The sequence below is a fragment of the Tupaia chinensis genome, unplaced genomic scaffold (genome assembly GCF_000334495.1).
Source record: "Tupaia chinensis unplaced genomic scaffold, TupChi_1.0 Scaffold144982_1, whole genome shotgun sequence".
Taxonomy (NCBI): domain Eukaryota; kingdom Metazoa; phylum Chordata; class Mammalia; order Scandentia; family Tupaiidae; genus Tupaia; species Tupaia belangeri.
The window spans coordinates 1,505,715-1,511,962 of record NW_006204841.1 but is presented as its reverse complement, the minus strand read 5'-3'; the positions used below and the strand labels follow the sequence as shown (position 1 = coordinate 1,511,962).

General features: G+C 45.0%; 1 pseudogene; it reads left to right on the top strand.

Moving 5' to 3' along the window:
* The first annotated feature begins 5,953 nt into the window (after positions 1-5,953).
* On the top strand, positions 5,954-6,007 carry LOC114005943 (uncharacterized; annotated as a pseudogene).
* Positions 6,008-6,248: the final 241 nt, after the last annotated feature.

Sequence of the window (6,248 nt, the reverse complement as noted above, 5' to 3'; positions counted from 1 at the left end):
GCCCTCACAACGACTGCCCGCCGCCCCTCCGGTCGAAAGTGCTCGAAAATGCCCTTCGGAGCCTTTGCAAGTCCCCATTCAGCGCTACCTTTAATGAAGTTTTGTTTTAGGCTTCCATAGTTTAAAAAATAAATAAATAAAAAGAAAATGCCTTCAAAGTTATTACTACGCGCGGAGAAAATGAAATCAGTTCGTCAGTTGGGAGGAAAAACGCGTTTCAGGAAGGAGGTTATGGCCCCGGAAGGGTTATGAGAACGAGGCCAGGTCCCCAGACGCGGCAGGCCGGGGCTGAGCCCTGGGCACGATTTCGCTGGCGCGATTAGCCGTGAGATGGAGGATGAAGGCAGTGCTGGCGGATGCCTGGACTCCTGTCCCCGACCCTAGGGCGGCGGAACCATGCCCTGCCTGAAGGCGGTGGGCGATTCCTGGCACCCTTCCTTCCCCTTCTCACCTGAAACGCCCTCTTAGTCCGCTTTGGATACTTGTCTAAAACGTGAGCCTTACCCACCCCTGTCCTCAGAAACCGAACAGCCCCTCAAAGACTGCAAACGGGAGTTGAAATCCCGTGGAGTGGCGTTCAAGGCCCTGCCCAGCCTGATCTATTATAGCCTGTCTAGTGTGACTGCAGAGGCAGCAGCCAGAACTAAGGGGGTTCGGAGCAGGGAGAGGGCTCCCTCCCGTGAGGATCTAGAAACTTCCTCCAGTACAGGGTTGTTCAGTCTGGCCTTGGAGAATGAGCAGAATCTCAACAGGTGAAAAAATGAGGGAAGGAACATTTTACACAGGTAAAACAGCAAGCTCTAAAGCCCAAAGAAGCTGCTAAGACGGGTGGGCCTAAACCACACTTTCTTTTCTTGCAATTCCCTTTACTGGTTTCTCGAAGGACAGGGCTTCCACTGGCCTCGCTTTCCTGGCTCTCATAGGGATCCTGTTTGCCTGTAGCTGGACAATACATTAGTAATTAACCTATTAATTAGGGTCAAATGTAAGATTGACCACCAACACTTACAGTGGCTTAATTTCAAATGCAAGCCCTCCCTGTGACTTGGAAAATACTGATTTCCTTTGAACCACAGAAACTAGAGGAAAGAAGGAAGGGAGAGTGGGAAGAAGCCAACTTTTTAGGCCTGGTACCACTACTGTTAATTCTTTTCCTTTTTAACTAAAATTTAGTATGAAGTTATGTGGCTTTTTAGATATTGTAGCCCAGGGTACAATTCTTGCCTCCACCAAGGTTGTCAAACACATGACGGTTTTCTTTTCCTGTTTAATGTCCCAAAAAGCAAAAATGAAACATCTCGTTTTAAACTTCCTAGATGAGTGTCCTTCATTTCCTCAATCTGACTGCTTACTGGAAATGTTTTTATTAATTGCAAATTTATTCCCACATTGTAATGCAAATAGAAGAATGGCAAACGAACAGCTGCATTCATTTAAAATTGAGACTCTTGTTCAAGGGATGGCATATTCAGAATGACCCAAATTATCATGACATAAAGGCCACAGGTCAAATTCAAGGCCAAATCACAAATAATAGAAAATTTCCTTGGAGGGAAGCTAGTCTATGAACATTAATTCTTAACTTTTTTTAAAAGTACTTTAAGTATTTAACTGTATTTTGTTATTTTTATTATTTTATAATTCAAAGTTTAAGATCTACATAATAAAGACTTCAAAAATGTGAATGAGTTCTGCTTTTCTTATTTGGTTTCTTTCATACATATTTAATTCATCATTTTTTTTGAAATTTCACATGTCCTTAATAAAATTTTTCTCTAGAGATTTATTTCAAAAGTTTTGTAAAATACTGTTTTTTAGTTCTCATGTGCTTTTTATTCTTAACAGCGTTTCTTTTCTTTTCTTTTTGAAAGAGTTTCATTTGAATGAAGCCACATTGATGTGATGCTGCAGTTTAATAATCTGCTTTCAATGTTATTTCTGATTCAAAGTTTGTGTGAAGGATACATCTCCATCTTGATGGTGGAAAATTTCCATTCCGCTCTCTACTGTCACTAACCAAAGAGAAAACACAGGGCTGTGTTGGGCGAAATTGGGGCCTTCCTCCCATTTTCTCTCTACATTTCGAGTAGTACCTACCATCCCCCAGAAATCTCCTCCACAAGGAACTGACGCTATGGGATTTGAACTCTGGCTTTGAAACTTTTTGTTCTTTAAATCAACACAATTTCTATCTTTCATTGAGTTAAAAGTTAACTTAGAAAGGGTAAGAGGAGGAAATGAGGGGCGAGGGGAGGGGTAAAAATAGGGAAGGAGGGGAGAAGGAATAAAGAGAATGTTTTTTAATTAAAAAGTTGGACACTGGGCTACCATGTGGCCCATGGCAGTTCAAGTCCTGGACCTGGAGGCTTGCTTTCTTGCTTTCCCCCTTTCTCCCTCTCACTCCGTCCCTCTCTGGTTAAATTAAAATAAATAAATAAATAAAGTTAAATACAATAATACTTTCTTTTTTTTTCTCTGAAGAGGTTTCTGCTATAGGGCACGTGCACTCACTAGAAAGACAGAAAGAGACAGAGAGACAGAAAGCGAGAAATCACACCCCCCCCCCCCGGGGGGAAATAGCCACACTGCAATCCCTTCTCTTCCACTTTGAGACCTCACGAGACCTCACTTCTTTTTTTTTTTAAAGAATTATTTAACTTTTTTAAAAAGAATTATTTTATTTTACTTTATTCATTATTATTATCATTATTATTTTCCAGTTTGATCAGAGAGAGACAGAGAGGAAATGAGAAAGCAAGCCACCAGGTCCAAGACTTGAACCGTGGTTGGCCATGTGGGAGTCCAGCGCCTTTAACCACCATGCCACTTGCCGGCCCCAAGAATTATTTAACTTTACTTATTTATTTATTTCTTTTAATTTGATCAGAGAGAGAAGAGAGAGAGAAAAAACGTGAGAAAGCAAGCCACCAAGTCTGGGACTCGAACCACGGTCAGCCACTTGGTAGTCCGAAGTCCTTAACTGTCATGCCACCTATCCGTCCTAAGAAGTTAGCTCTTTAATTTTTGTCTCTAAAATGAAAATCTTGGACTGGCAACATCTAAAATTTACAACAGCTAGAATACTAAGTGTGTTTTTTATTTCAGTTTGAAACTGAATCAATGGCATGTTTTTTTTATTTTGTTTTGTTTTTTGGGAGAGGTTTTTGCTATAGGGCACGTGCGCTCGCCAGACAGACAGAGAGAGACAGAGAGACAGAAAGCGAGAAATCACCCCCCAGGGGGGATGGCCATGTTGCAATCCCTTCTCCTCCATTCTCCTCTTGGGATCTTGGGCACGCATGCACACATGCCCAGTGTGAGTTTTAAGCCACCGGGTCCGGGACGTGAACCGCGGTCAACTACATGGGAGTCCAGCAATATAGCCATTACGCCAACTGCTGGTCCCAATGGCATGTATTTCTTCATACATATTTTTGTTTTCATTTTCCTTTTTTTTAGTTTTTGCTATAGAGCACGTGCACTCTCCAGAGAGACAGAGAGAGAAACCACCCAGCCCTGAGGGGATGGCGACGCCACAATCCCATCTCTTCTAGTCTCCTTTCGATCTTGGGCACGCCTATGTTGTGGATGCCTTCTTTTTTTTTTTTTTAAGAGTTATTTGGAACCAGCAGTTGGTGTAATGGCTATGTCACTGGATTCCCATATGGTCAACCATGGTCCAAGTCCCAGACCTGGTGGCTTAAACTCACGCTGGGCATCTGTCCGTGCATGCTCAGGATCCCAAGAGGAGAATGGAGGAGAAGGGATTGCGGTGTGGCCATCCCCCCTGGAGGGTAATTTTTTGCTTTCTGTCTCTCTCTGTTTTACTGGCAAATGCATGCACCCTGTAGCAAAACAAAAAACAGAAAACCTTTCCAAAAAAATTATTTTTATTTAACTTTTATTTATTTTCATTTTTTAAAAATTACTTTTTGCTACAGGGTGCATGCACTTGCCCGACAGAGAGAGACAGAGAGATAGAAAGTGAGAAATCACCCCCCAGGGGGGATGGCCACACCGCAATCCCTTCTCCTCCATTCTCCTCTTGGGATCCTGAGCATGCACGGACAGATGCCCAGCGTGAGTTTAAGCCACCAGGTTCAGGATGCGAACCGCAGTTGACTACATAGGAGTCCAGCGACATAGCCATTAGGCTAACTGCTGGTCCCCCAAAGTTTATCATTTTTCATCTAGGTTGTGTGGGTTGGTCATTGGCTGGGCCCAACTGATTGTTCTCATCCCATTAGCTCTATCAAATGTGGCTGGGAGGCTGGCAAGTGGCGTGGTGGTTAAGAATGTTAAACTCTCACATGCAGTTTACGGTTCAAGTTCTGCACCTGGCAGCTTGATTTCTTTCTCTCTGTCTCTCTGTCCCTCTCTGATCAAATTAAAAATAAATAAATGAAGTGAAATAAAGTTATTCTTTAAAAAAAAATGTGACTAGGGACCAGCAGTTAGCTTAATGGCTATGTCGCTGGACTCCCACGTAGTCGACCGCAGTTCAAGTCCTGGACCCAGCGGCTTAAACGCACGCCGGGTGCGTGTGTGTGCATGCCCGAGATCCCAAGAGGAGAACGGAGGAGGAGGGAATGTGGCGTGGCCATCCCCCCTGGGGGGTGATTTCTTGCTTTCTATCTCTGTCTCTCTTTGTCTTTCTGGCGCGCGCTCGCGCCCTCTAGGGAAAACCTCTCAAAAAAATTTTTTTGACTAGGCCCCATGGTTTATCTCATTGGCTGTATCAAATATTGCTTAATCAGATAGACGCTGCCCACTAATCTCCTCTCCTGTATTACCTTGGGCAGGGAATTTTTTCCTTTTGTTGCTTTTTCTATCTAGCCTCATGGCGGATGCTCCAGTCCCCTTACCCACTCCATTTGCTAGCTTGCTCCTGCCTCACTTGCACATGTACCCAGCGTGATTTCCTTTCCATTCTTTTTTCTAGAGGTTTTTGCCTTAGGGCGCTTCTGCTCACCAGAGAGACAGAGGGACAGAGAAAGTGAGAGGGAAACCGAGATCACCACCACCCTGGCCCGGGGTGTTGGCTGTGCCACAATCCCTTCTCCTCCATTCTCCTCCTAGGATCTTGGGCACCCACGGACACGCACCCTGCATGAGTTTCAAGCCACCCGGTCCGGGACTCAAACCCCCCAGTCGTGGGATCCAGTTCTGAGCCTTCATACCACCTGCTGGCCCCAGTCATGTATTGTGTAAGTTCAATACGCCTGGCCTCCCTGGTTTCCTTTCCTGAACTCTCCTTGCCCTTCTGTGGACACCCATCAGCAGACCCTGAGACACATCCGCTTCAAGATTAATAGTGCCCGGGACGAGCAGTTAGCGTAATGGCTATGTCGCTGGACTTCCATGTAGTCGACCACGGTTCGTGTCCCGGACCGGTGGCTTAAAACTCAGGCCGGGCGCGTGTGCATGCGTGCCCCAAATCCCGAGAGGAGAATGGAGGAGAAGGGATTGCGGCGTGGCCATTCCCCCTGGGGGTTGATTTATCGCTTTCTGTTTTTCTCTCTCTCTCTCTGGCGAGCGTATATACTCTGTAGCAAAAACCTCTCAAAAAAAAAAAAAAAGATTAATGGTGCCCAAGGACAGAGTGGCCCGAGGCCTGGCCTTGTCTGTGTAACCCAGCACCATCTACCCTGCTGCCAGTTTGACCTTGACCTTTTCTTCTGACCCTGATAACTGGACCCCAGTGTCCTATTCACTGGAGTTTCTATAGCTTGAGCCAGGAGTTCCCTGAGTGGTTGACCGCGTTTCGAGTCCTAGACCCGGAGGCTTAAAACTCACGCAGGGCACTGGGCACGTGTGCATGCGTATCCAAAATCCTGAGAAGAGAATGGAAGAGAAGGGATTGTGTTGTAACCATTCTCCCTGAGCGTACACTCCCAATAGCAAAAATCTCTCATGTCCCCCTGCCCCGGAAAAAAAAAAAAAAAAGAAAAAGAAAAGAAAAAAGAATTTGTCTAGCAGGTTTTCTGGGTTTTACCGGAAAGCTCCCTTCCCCTTCCCCACTCCACCTGGCCCTGCCCCTTCAAAAATAAACAAACAAACAAAAACCAGCTCTTTCCTGACTTGTTTTGGAACTCAGATCATATTTTCTTTTTTGAGAGGAACTCAGATCATATTTTCTTTCTTTTTTTTATTGCTATAGGGCACGTGCACTCGCCAGACAGACAGAGAGAGACATAGAGACAGAAAGCGAGAAATCACCCCCCAGGGGGGATGGTTACGCTGCAATC